The sequence below is a fragment of the Cyprinodon variegatus genome, unplaced genomic scaffold, assembly GCF_000732505.1.
Source record: "Cyprinodon variegatus isolate N-32 unplaced genomic scaffold, C_variegatus-1.0 Scaffold179, whole genome shotgun sequence".
Classification (NCBI taxonomy): Eukaryota; Metazoa; Chordata; class Actinopteri; order Cyprinodontiformes; family Cyprinodontidae; genus Cyprinodon; species Cyprinodon variegatus.
In genome coordinates, this window is record NW_015150632.1 from 518,310 (window position 1) to 532,612 (window position 14,303).

Genomic DNA, 14,303 nt, shown 5'->3' on the forward strand with positions numbered 1-14,303 from the left:
ATATAAGGTTCTTTTATAAGGTTCTCCTAATAGCTTGCTGGCAGGCATCTTTGACAGAGCAGGTGTAACTGAGACAGACTGTGTGCTAAATTGGTAGTAACGCCTATTTACTCATGAACTGACTGTGGTCATAAAAGCCCAGTTTTACCCTGGTATAGCCTCCTTCCCAACTAGCCTGCTGCTTTAAAGAAAGCTCTCAGCTAAAGCTGTGTGTTTTGAAAAAGCTTTGAGAATAGCAGTGCACTCATTATTCCTTCACGTAAGAACCTTGCTCTGTGGACAGACTAACTTCATAGTATGTTCCTGAGCCAACAGAGAAGATCCATGAGGATATATAATCATAATATACTATTCCTTTGTTTCCTGGGGTGGCTAAACTGTGGTGTTCCTGGTTGTTCCAAGTTAAGTTAAGTTTCCCTTTCACAGCGTTGAGCCTGTAGCCAATCCGTGGCTAAAGGGCTGGTTATACTCCCGCAGCAGTTTGTCGCAGTGAGCTTCTCGCAGGTATGACGCAGATATTTTTGATGTATGCCCAAGTTTGAATTGTTGTCTGTCCTTTTCATTTCCATGCGACAACACAAGTTGATGGTGTATCCAAGAGCTGCAGGGACCTGCCTTCCAAAAAGACATCAAAAACTAAAACATTATTTTTTTTTTGCTACTTTAACCATGCCTGGGCGGGTATTTAATTAGATTAGCCAAGTCATTCTTATTTTTTTCTCTTCTCTTAGCTGTTAAAGAAACTGCAGATTCCCCAACATTGAGTAAATTACCTTGCTGGCTTTTTTAAAATTAGTATTTCATTTTTATTTGAGTATTCAAGTAATAATGGATACTTGCAACCTAATACTTTGTCATATATGATTAGCCAAAGAGTACTCTTTTCTTTTTCAGATACCTGCTTTGTTTTGGCTCAGTTAAAGGGACTAGTGCACAGGTCCAATTTACTTGTTTAGTTCAAGTTTAAACCATATATTGTTCTCAACACAATGACTAGTGCTATTATGGGTATTGGTACAATTTAGATAATACAGTATCCATGGCAGATGGTGATGTTGAGTTTATGTGCATCAATTGTTGCGGGTCGCGCTGAGTTAAAGTACAGGGCTGTTTTTTGGGGTTTTTTTTTTTTCAGTTCTACCCTGGCTACTTAAGATAGAAAAAGCAAAAATTAGCAAACTATATTGGATTTAACTGAATACTCACTATTGACAAACACTTCGCATTTAGTTATACCAGAAGAAAACAAAAGTAATGATTGTATTTGCAAAGTAATCCGATTTTTTATGAGGTATTGAAACGGTCTCTTCCTCTCTGAGTGGCATTGCAGCCGAAGGTACAATACTATGGATAGTGACTATCACCAAATCCTCACAGCATCTTCACAAGGGGTTTTACATTCTTGGATTGAGACACATAATTCACACCTTTCTCTTTTAGGTTCTTGTTTGCTGTATCTGCATTTATATGATTGCTTCAACAAATTAAAGGATCATCCGCTAGCTTTTGGAAATTGTTCTGAGGTATGAGCGGGACTTCTTGAGATTTAAAATTCTTCTGATAATTTCATGTTATTTTGCTGATTCTATTGTTTTTCTTCCACATGACCACCTCTGGTTTAATTTGCAGATTTACCAGTCAGAGGCTAAGAAATCCATAACATCATGCTGTGACAATGAGAAGCTTTATAGATAGATCCTGAGTGAAGCTCAGATTTGTCTAAAATCATGCACAGCTCCACATATTTAGAGAGATGTTTTTTTTATTTTTTGTTCCTTATTAGCTTTAAACCTATTTAGAAAATTATATATTTACTTATGTACTACTTGTTAAACAAGCATTCTGAAATGTTGCTTATTTTCACCATCATAACTATTATTGATCACTTGAATATTTGGCAAATAGATAGTCCTAACAAAAAAATAAAAATACATTTACAAATCTATGTTAACATCTATTAATAACCTGCTGTGGCATGATGGAAATTAGCTGTCTTTCTAAACGAGGTAACTATTTATCATTCAACAGTGTAGAATTACTTTGTGAAGCTCACTGAAATGAACATAAAGAGATCCATGTAGATTAACTTTACAAGTCTGTGTCACAAAGAAAGATGGGATGAACCAATCTAAAAGGGACATTTGGCAAACTAACAAACTAAGCAAACTAAGAAAGTAACAATATGTCAAGGGTTTGTTGACAAGTGGAATCATGTTTTCAATCTCTCATATCTTGCTTCACATTACTAGTTTCCTATCAAAAATATTTCAAATTTAAATTTGAACTATTAAGTGTTATAGCACACACTTTTTTCATATTCTTTTATTATAATATATTTCCAGTTAACAGAATTATGATTGTATAAGGTTAAGAGGCCCAAAGAGGCCCAAATCTACCATACCAGGGAGGATGTCAGGTGCAGACAATGTGTAGACGCCCAAGGAACAATCCAGCATCTCACAGCCGAGTATAAGATACTAGCGGGAAAGAAATACAAGGAACTGGCTGGTATAGTATAGAGAAACATTCTATATCCTGCCAGCCAGGGAGATGGCAAATAATGAACAAGCTAAGATCCTTTGAGACTTTCAGATACAACCAGACAAAATGGCTGTGGCCAACCAACTTGACATGTGATCATTTATAAGCTCAGGGAAGAACTTGAAAGAGCCTGGAAGACAACGGCAAATGTAGTGCCCATGGTATTCGAAGCATTTAGGGTAGTAACCTCCCAGTTTTTGTTGTTGGGCAAAAGTAAATAGACGTAAAGATCTGCAAGATTCTGATATTCTTACAATTTTAACCTATCTTCTATCTTTTGTTTCCGTCAGATAATTAAACATAAAACACCTAAAAGTTTGGTTGTAAAACAATGTGAAAATGTATAAGGGGTTTTGTGATTTTAATAAAAACATTTTAAACCTGAGCCCTGATGTAGTCAAAGGTAAGGTGAAAGAAAACTGTTTATTTTCAGAAAGGAAAGCTGACATGTAACACCATCTATCTCATTACTATCATTATTTGCTTATGATGTTTCATCTTCATTTTGTTGCTCTGTGATATTTGACTCGGCTTCTGCTCTTAATGATGGCGAGCTCCGGTGATGAAAGTCAACAGGCACACCAAAGGCACTGCAAGATACTTCACACATGTAAATTTTACAGTTTGGAACCTCGGAGCTCATTTGCAGAGCCATAATACCGTGAGGCAACATGGCCTTATCCACACACATGTTTCCCTGAATATGATAATGTAATTTTCTCTCTAAAAGAGATGTAGATCCCAAAACCTTATCTGAATTAAAAAGTAGCAGCTCATACACTTATTAAGATGCATATGATGCATGTGTATGCTATATGGCTCTTAGAAAACACACTCTGGATTAGAATGTTACTCTAATTTAATCTCACATAAATCTAATAATAGTGGATTCTGTTTTTCAGGCTAGCTTCCTTCTAAATACTCTGTATGTGTATGTTTTAAAGTGATTTCACACATTATATTCAAATATGGCTGCTGCCTTTGCTTCCAGAATTTCCCTGTTATGGGACAATAAAGGGATTTTCTATTCTATTCTAAAACCCTTTATTATGCATATATTGTCACAGAAGGTGTATCATATATTATGCAGGTGTGGATGGAAGCAAAATTAAAGTATGCACATGATTCTAGGACCAGAGTGTTAATGTTGTATATACATACGCATCCATTATTCATAGGTTTGATATGTGAATCAAATGCTTTATGTATTTCAGGGTTCTGCCCTCTGTTTAAATTTATTTTGAGCTTCTTTGTATTTGTAGTTGTTTTCTAGCAGTGTCTTGTTACTCTCTGTTATAGGGGTGTAAATGACACCCAATCATGGCGACTGGATTCAGTATCAATTTCCTGACCCAACGAGCACACCACAATACGATTTAATTAATTGGTTAAGTTTTTTTTAACCTTACAGGCTAGACAATGTTTAAAATTCAAAATAATGCAATGAGAGCTGTAGTATTGTTATGCATTTTATTTGATAAACAACAGCAAAAAATTTAAATTTTCCTTGCTTTGTCCATGGCCAATAGTAGAACAGGTGGAAAAATAGTAGACTAGTGTTAGTGAGTAAGATATGGGGTGGGTAATGTTTGGTTTCTTTAAAGGTTTTATCTGTCCCTGTGCAAATGGGTTTGGCTGATATTCAAGCACAGAATCCAATACGGTGCAGTGTGGAAACTACAAATCTGGTAACTGTGAGTAGTTGTGAGTAGTTTGTAGACTATTTTCCAGCACCTTGTTTTTGTGGTGCCTTATTTTAAAGGCATGTTTAACATTACCACAGCAAGCAGAGAGTACTACAGCTGCAGACCCATCCGTGAAAATATTTAACTTTTAACCGGTCCACGGCACAAAAATGGTTGAGGGCAACTGGGATAGAGGCTGTTGATTTAGGTAGTGGAAGAGCAAGCAGAACTATTTTAAGGCACCATATTAGAGGAGTGCAGTGCAAAACATGGCGTTAGATAAAAAAGGCTTGTAAATATCAAATACTTGGCTGCTTTTAAGAATCCTGAGGTCTGAAAGTAACCTGTCCCACATATTCTACCTCTAAGGAGAACTATCTGGTTCGGCAGATTTTTAGTGTCCTGTTTTCAGTAACATGCTGTCCACTGGCACTGTTAGGTGGAACAAGGGCTCAGGTTGTCCGAGGGGTTCTCACCTGTTTAGCAGTTTTCCTTGCCATCTGAGGTAAGGAGAGGGGAGTTGAAAAACATAAGTGGTGTAAAAAAAAAAAAAAAAAAATTCTGATGTATAGCTAATAAGACAGATGGGGCCGGCAAAATTTTGGGAGGCTGACGAGAGCTCTGAGAAGAACTTTTACTTGTTCTAAAGAGGACTGATGAAGTTCTAAAAATAAACTTTAGCTGGAACTTTAAGGACATTTTTCTTTAGCCTGGGTTTTTTTTTTTTTTTGTTGTCTTTGCTATAAAACCTATTAATTAATTATTGAAACAATAAAGGATATTATTTTCTATTCTAATTTTCTCTTCTCACTAGCAAATGTCAGTTGTTAGAGAAGAACTGATATTTTGCCATTACACTGAATTACAAAGAGCCCAACAGCCACGTAAGTGACATTTTTAAACACATTTATCTGTTTCTTTCCATGTGTGAAGATCATATGTCAGCAGTCATATTAATGAAAATAGATGGGGTTTGATATTTCAAAACTTAGAATATGAATTTAGTTTTTAAAATCATTTTATGTGTTTATCTTATGATTCCACAGAACAAAATGCCTAAAAGAAAAAATAGGTACAAAAGTCTCCTGGAGATTTCTCTCAGGCAGTTAGTCACAACAGAGTCAACACTTGAGAGTCAGCAGTCCTGTATCTGTCCTACAGAGACCATATATTACAGCAGCTTCCCATGCTTTTAGAACATGGAGTCGTGTTTCATGTTTTTGACAGCAGGGAATTAATCTTTTACAATCTCATTGTATGGACAAACACAGCAGGTTAGCAAATGCAAGTCGTTTGTTTGTCAATGATGCATCTGCATGTAAGAGAGAGAAGGGGGAGAGGAATAGAGGGAGATAGAGAAAGCAGGGGGCACAGCAAGGGAGGGGGCAAAAGGTTTTAACTCTGTGTGTGAGCTTGTACAGTGCACACACCCCCCAGGCATCCCATGAAGGGGTTCTTTTATACTTCACAACCTCACTAGCACCCCCTACAGTAATACCACTGCAGCTTAGAAACATGATGATTTCACAGCTTTTCAAATCCATGTAGATCAAAGCTCTGTATTCAAATTGTGTGTGTGTATTAGGAGATGTGGTGGGGTAGACATAGTCTATAAAGTTCTAATTTCATGTAAACTGTAAAATGCCTGTTCGGTGTAAATTGTTTTTACTTAAAGCACAATAGCTGCTTTCTCCCTTCCCTGTTAGCTCCCATTATGCTAATTTTTGCATTCAGCTAATCTAAGTTAAATCGCTCAATGGAGATACTGCATACACAGTATTACCTACTTTTTGATTACTATTGTCTGCACATCAGCAGGCACATTTTTGTACAGTGGCTCTATTGTTGAGGTCAATTCTATTCTTTAAGTCATGTGACTGCATTTCATTTGGCTCGTACCATCCATAGGGGACCCGTTTCTTACATTGCCCCCAACTCAAACAGGACAGTGATTTAAAGAATGCAAATGTTGATGGATAGCTGAACAAGAAAATGGGCACTGAGCCCAATTTTATACCTAAAATACCTAACCAAGAATTAAGGGGCTTTGAATGGTTACTTGGTAAAGACTTAAGGCAAAATTAATGGGATGGTAATGCAGTCTAAATTAGACTAATATGATGTAGTTAAAAAAACACTTGTTTCCGCATAATATCAGGAAACAACTGTTTTTGCCAGCTTTTCTTGCTGTAAATCCACTTATGGGCTCAAAAGCAAAGGGAGCAAAAAAATCCTGCTCTCTGTCTCAATCAATAGATCCACATTAAATAAGCTTAACTGATTAATTTCAATTAGAAAAGATGCAGACATTGACTTAAGATGAAGAGGGAATTATATGTAGGAAAATTTGACATGCCTGTGTATCCCATAATGCACACATTTCTATTTATAGGATTGAATCTGCTCATCAAGGATATGAATGCATTATTAGTTTTGTGCTTAGTGATTTTTCCATCAATATTTAGTTATCCACCATATGTCAGCCTGGGGTTCATCCTGTAACCGATGGGTCCCTGTTTTTAATATATGCTCTGGTCACCTCTGTCTTTTTGTCCTTGGGTAACCCACCTTATTCGATGTGGATTGTATAGCACCCTTGCATCTGTCAGCCTGCCCAAGGGCAGCTGTGGCTGCAGTGGGTGAGTGACTGATTGTAGTGTAAAGTGGTTTGGAGTCCTCAGATAATGCAAGTAAAGGCCATTTACCATCTGACCCCAGCTGTCACCATGATATAAAAGGAAAGTTGTTTGGTGGTTCAAGAATAACCCCAAACCAGCAAGGCTCAAGCCTATAATCAACTAGGAAACCATTGAATGTAAGTGACAGTATCAACAGGAATGTTTAGAACCTGCTCCAAAACCCACACCTTGAAATGTCCAGGAGTCAATCATGTTTGTCTTTTCAGTTAATTGTCATCAGCTCTTGCTCCTTGGCTTATTTTAAGCCTTCACACTGAAATCCCGCATAATCCGTAACCGGCCCGTTCCATTCCGCCCCGCTCCATTCTGGACCGCATGCATGGATCGTCTTGCTCCGCTCTGACATTCATGGAGCTCGGGTAGAGCATGCGTGATATTATTATAATTAAAGACAACACTTTAGGTATGTTTTCAAGATTATAATGATAGGTTTTACAAAGCCATACAGCAATCTGTAAAATATAAAGGTTGCGTTATAAGGCTGTGGGATGGTGCTTTGCAGAGATTTGTTAAGATAAGAGTATAATTTTTGCCCCCAGATTATTTGAAACAGTTGAATATTTCAACAGGACAATGATACCAAATGTACATCAAAACATATGTAGAAAAATGATAAAGCTTAACTGCTTTTAAAGGCTCCAACTTCCGCCCCTTTGCAAAACATATAATCTATCCTTAACATTAGGGTCACTGTCATTAAACCAAGTTTCAACAAAGTCTGCAAAATCTAGCCAAAACTGGATATAAATTAAGAGTTATATCAGAAGCATGTGCAAAAATGTGTAAGACATTTAAATATGATTTAAGTATGATTAGTTGTGTGTTTATATCCAGGTCAAAGACACAAAGGGAAAAGGTGCAATTGGAAAGATTTTACAAACATCAGGATGAAATTCTGACTGTTAGGATAAGAGAAAATACATAATAACGAATAATTTAATACATTTTACAATCAGTTTGGTTGCACGTGGAGCATTTTGTAAAACAAGTTGAGATATTTCATCACCGTGCAGCTAGAAGGTTCCGAGTTCGATTCCTGAACCGGGGTATTTCTATATGGAGTTTGCCTGTTCTCCCAGTGCATGCATGGATTCTATCCGGGTACTTCAACTTCCTCAAACACTCTAAAAACATGACTGTTAAGTTAAATGGGATCTGTGCATTGTCCTTAAGAGTGTTTGCGCATGGTTTTATGTTTCTGTGTTACTCTGTGACTGACTGCGACCTGTCCAGGGTGTACCTCGCCCCTCGCACATAGACTGCCAGAGATAGCCACCGGTCTGAACACAGCCCTGACAGAATAAGCAGGAGAAGATGTATGGATGGATTTGTATTTTGTATAGTTTTTCTCACCCATAAAATTTAAGGCTTCAATTAACTTAAAACATGCAATTATCATGCTTTCCAAATATTCAAAGGACTATATTTTAGAATACGAACTAAGACTAATTTAAAAATGTTTTTACAAAAAGCAAGTACAGTAAGTGAACGACATTTCTTTCATCTTGGTCATGTCTCCACATTTTAGTTGCTTACAGTAATAACAGCAACCGTAGTCCAGGCATCAGATGCCTTGTTTACTAGACCTTTCCTACAGAAACACAAAGACGGCTTGTGTAAAGGCCGCTTGAATACATTTTCAGTCAAGGTTGACCTTTTATGTTGGTACAACCTCAAGTCACTGTGAAGTATAGGATGCTGTAATAATGGCTCACAAAACTCAGCTAAAAAACATACATTTGAACTATATATGTCCCATGTTTTTATCTGAATAACGATGAGAGATGTGCATGTGTAATGCAAGTAAAACTTAAAGAGTGTTACACTGATTTAAACTGAACTGTAATTCATGATTCATTTGGCTTTTTTTTCATATAGCACTTTAATATTACTATCACCTCAGCATATTCCATATTGCTTTTATACATATGCAGTCAATAGGGAATGCAACCCTGTAGGCTGAGTAGGCATTAATTGCTTGCTGCTTAGCATTATGTAGCTTCTATGCCTGTTGTGGTGGGACTTAAATCCAATTTTATCGTTCTCCATCTCAGGTAATTTATTAAATTTTAATTGGCTTGAAGACAGTTAAAGGAGGGGCTCCTCAAAGGAACATTCACCCAATAATTTTAAAGTGATAAGAAATTGGTAATATTAAGTTGTGATGTTTGTCCTCTTCAGAAGATAAATGCACATCTCCTTTCCTTGTTTTTAGTTTTTACCATTTTGAGGGGCAGCTAAGATAATTGAGCTTTTTTGTTCACATTATATTAATAAAGTAAAAAAGAAAATATATGATTCACCCATTAACATGAATTGCTTAGATAATGATCAAATATGAAACCTGTAATTGTTTTAACCTATAAAAAGGGTGTTAGTTTTAAGCCTTTTACACTTTAATTTTTTTTTGCTTGTTTTTTTTTTTTTTGTTGTTGGATACTAAAGTTTCCCAAATCTTTATTGTGAATATTTTATTCAATTGCCCTTTAGGATGAATTAAGTATTTTTGGACTGAATTGAAATTAAATCTGAGGCTTTCTAAAAAAAAAAATTCTGCCAGGTAATGAGTTAGAATGGCAACAGGTCAAAAAGAAAAGGGAAATGTGACTGTGGTATCATCTTTATATATAGTTTGTTCATCACCACATATAGCTTTGGTGATACAACACAGATATCAGGGAAGTGGCATTTGTCCTGTGCCAGATTTGCCTGGGGAGAGAAACATTGAAAAGCTTTTGAGATACTTACACCCCTGTTTGAGTGACTCTCAGTTGTGGTTTTTTCCATTGAGACCAAGGGTCGGTTCCTTGTGGTTTTGATATGCAAGAAGGAAGATTATACATTGTTTCTGATTACCCACTAAAAGCAACTCAGGTTTCTTAGACTTATTCGTTTTCTGGATGGAATATGAGAAGATATGCCAATTGGAGAATTTTGCTGTGCTCATGGGGGAATTGAATGCTGATTTGAGCAATGATGGGGTTACATGAGAGTGATTGAGAAGCACATCCTTAAACTGGTACTTACTGTGTTTGTATATTGGATTTCTAAGCTTGGCACGAGATGTCCATAAAAATACTGTACATAAAAACAAGGTTGACCATACTATAAGTGTACTTAATACCAAGCCCCATTAGGCCTAATATAAATTGTAATTGTTAGTAAATGTATCATTAGAGCTGCAGAATTATGTCATGAACACTCAAGTAAAAAAATTAGCAAATATATCAACGGATCTGTCAGGGTTTTACTCTCTGTTTAAATTTATTTTTAGTTTCTTTGTGTTCGGTTCTACCTGTGCTGAGGTCTTTAGTTACGCACTGTTGCCCCCCTTGTTCTTGTTTCGCTCCACTTGGCTTCCTTCTAGTTTTTCTTGCCCACACCTGCTACCAATCTGCTGGTTAGCCTGTCTTGGTTCCTAGCATTTTGCAGCTCTGCATTAATCCAGGGAGCCAGCTTTCTATTTGTACAGTTTTTCTTTTTCAAAGGGGATGTGTTGTCAAAGGCAGTATGCAGAGATCTAGCAACAACACCAAACAAAATCATCAACCTGTGAAGGGGAAGAAATTAAACTTTTGCCCTCTGCAGCACTACTCAGCGACAGAGAGGAGAGAGAATGTGAAACAGATTCTTTAAAATTTATAACTGCACTATCTGTTAAACTGTTTCTAAACTGCTAAAATGAAACCATCTTTTGGGGGAGGAGAACTCTGTTAAAGTAATCCTGAAAGTTATTAAAAAGTGGTCAGGGAGGACAGGTTTGTGAGGAAATGCTGTTATTTCTTCGTATTCTATGCCATATGTCTGCACAATGTCCAAAGTATAAAGATGAGAATGTGTGGGACTATTCACATTTTGAAAAAAGCCAATGACATCTAAGATCGCATTAAATGCTGCATTTAAGCTATCACCTTCAATGTCAGCATGGATGCTAAAATACCCCACTATGATCACCCTGTAAGTATTTAACACCAAATCAGATAGGAACTCTGAAAAATCTAAAAATTCAGAGTAAGGACCTGGTACAATTCAAAGTTACAAAACAAGGATGTCTTCTTGCTTTGAGATCTGGATGAGGGAAACTAAGGGTTAAATGTTCAAAAGAGTTGTATTTATTTACTGCCTTTGGACATATCAGTAAGTCAGACTGAAAGATTGTTGCTACTCCTCCTCGCCCAGAATTTCTTGGTATGTGAAAATATAAATAACTAGATGAACTTGCCTCATTTATGGTCATATAAATATATGTTTCTGAAAATTAAGTAAACCCCTGAATCATGAGAAACTGGTGCTGCAGTGAATTAAACTGCTGCTCCTTGAAGGCTGAATTCTAAATAATTAAAATCTCTGAATAGAATTCTTTCCAACCAAGCAATAGTACACCAGACTACTTTCATCTCATCAAGTCATCATGTTAAGACTGGACTCACTTGATGAGATAAATGGAGTCTGGTGTGCTATTGCTTGGTTGAAAAGAAAACCTGCAGCCACACGGCCCTTTCTAGAACCAGTTTGACATCCCAGATCTAAACCCTTCCTAAGCCTTCTCTAAATGAAGTGGCACAGTCCAATTGGCCTTGGTGCCATTAAGAAGATTTTTTGCATTTGGGAATCTTCAGTGATGGGCAGTAGCGCCGCTACATGTAGCGAAGCTATTAGTTTAACTACATTTTGCAGTAGCTTGAAGTAAGTCACTACAGGAAAGTAACTTTCCTGTAGTCACGTTATTGCTTTGATCAAGTAGCGACGTAGCGTCCACAAACGCTACAAAATCCAGGGCATAACTAAGAAATGAAACCAGGTTTTCTATTTTGGAACAACAATCAGAGTTATTCGTTGGACATTGTCGATGAGCCTCTATTCTGCCTCTCCTGTCTGTATCTACGAAACATGCGCATGCGCACTGTAGTGGAACTCAAAGAATGACACCCACAGACACACGCAGACACACGGACACACACAGAGCCACACACACAGGATGGAGGAGGAGACAGGAGCAGAGCGAGAAGAGCAGCCAACTGTCCCTACCACACCGTGGCCTTATCTTCAGAGATGATAAAACTTGCTGAATCCTCAGATAAAAAAATAAGTGTACAGATGTCTGCTTTGCAATAAAAAAAATTAATTAAAAAAACTGTTGTCAATGTCCAGAACATCCAACACCAACCTGAGAACTCACATTCAGGTGAATCACTAATTTCCCTCCTGCAGTATGCATGTAAAAATATCTAGGGTCAGTGTAAATCCCAACTCACGTTAGCCAAATGCTGTATCTAAATTAGTAAAACGAAAGCTACCCACCTACCAACAAGCAGTGTGTGATGGAAAGGGACTAGCCAAGTGGCTAAGCAGAAGTGTTTAAAAAAAAAAAAAAAAAGCTTATGCATTTTTTATAATTGTAACATGAGTGATTTTCAAGGTTCTTGGCCATAGAGAGCTCATGTGGCCAAGATTAGCTATTTGTTTTACATAGCCAAACACTCATTAAAACAAGCAACTACAGTATATCTTTTGAAATAAAAATGTGAAAAATATATCAGCTTTAATTTTATTGGCACTTTTAATTTCCAGATAGTTCAATCTGATGTGTGCCACTAAGATACTCTAATTAGAGAGCAGTAGCCAAACTTAGATATTGTATTTTCATGGCCTTATTTACCTGACAGGATGTTTACATAAATCTGTTTTAAGGCTTATTTGCACAGATAAGATTTTTTAGGTATGGAGGAACAGCTCTACCGTATATAAAATAAATACATAAATAAATAAATGCTCAATAAATAAATAAATAAGCATTTAATTAATTGCCCCCAAAAATACAATGAATAAATATGTAGGTAGAAATTAAATTATACGGTGAGACATAAATATATGTATCACTTAATTAGCTTCTTTATTTTTTCACCTTTTTTGTAAACAGTTTCATTTCTTACTTGAATCGACTGTTTAATTGAGGTCTGAAGAAGTTTTCTCTAAGGGAGACCCTAAAGAAATAAGATGCCTTTTGTAGGGTTTTGTTTTCCCTAGAGATGTCCATTGAATGCAAACTCATAGCCATGTCTCGATGTGTAGAACACAACACAGCACCTTTAATTTGGTTCTAATAACAGCAGATTGTTTACTAGTTTGTCTACTAGTAATTACTTCAGTTTTTATTTTAATATGCTGATCATAAAGCAATTTTTACACTGTGTTATGTCATTGGTTGATCTTTAATAAATGTTTTAACTAGTGTGTCAGACTCATTTTGAATTGATATTAGGTTGATACAACGTTAAGTAGCTTCTGATGTAGTTAAGCTACTGTTAACACATTAGTATAACTTAGCTTGCTATAATTCTTTAGGTGGTAGCTTTTGTGTAGTGAAGCTTAATTTATTGTTGAGTAACTGATAGCTTAGCTCACTACACAGGACAAGTAGCTTGCCCAACACTGGGAATCCTTTACTGGTCTGGCCACAACCACACTGCAATCTCCCAGGAGCTGGCAACTCAAATGAAAAGTATATTCATTTAAAGTAAACCAAACAAGCAAGTAGTGATAGCCCTTTCCAACCAGACTGAATTATGTGGAGCATAATGTGGAGCATAATTCAGTATGATAAACCGCCGTTATCTCTGGCAAGACCAATCACAGCGAAGAAGGAGCTACTTTACTATGCTTGACTCTCAGCGGCAGAATGACCCATAATGCAGCTAGACTTTTCTGCTAGCATTACAAAAAACAATCACAACAGCGTAATGTTGCAATGAAAATTAAGAACGAATAGAAAACACACCCAATTTTTCTATTCTTTTTTTTATTTTTAACAAAACCGGCAGAAGTCGTTCACCGGATATTTTCTTCTGTGGCTGGACATTTTTAATGGATTACAAAATTACAAAAACTGTTTTTTGTGTGTCATATCTGTAGTTAACTTTATCTTTTCTTGTTGCATCACATCAGAAAAGAGCCTCCTTTGCACTTATAGTATGGCCAACTTGCAGAGGAGGAGCCCTAATTTGAATCAGGTATGCTAGAACAGAGACAAAGGCCTATTTAAAACATGCCAGGCAGGGGTCCCTTAGGACCAGGTTTGGGAAACTGCCCCTGTTAGTCCCGCCTTTGAAACTGAGCTGTACTTGCTCTTTACCAAATGGATACACTGTGTATATGTCATATCAGTCTACTAGGCCAGGCTAAAGAAGTAACAAAATGAGTCAATTAAATGTGTGCACCCAAGTAGTAACCCATGCCAAATCCCACAATTAAAAAGAACAAAATATAGTATGGTGAAATAATATAAAGTGATGTATTTAAATTTAAAGACTGACAGGACTATTCCTTGTGTGGCTGCACATGCTGCAATCCCACAGATTCAATAAAACACTAACAATTC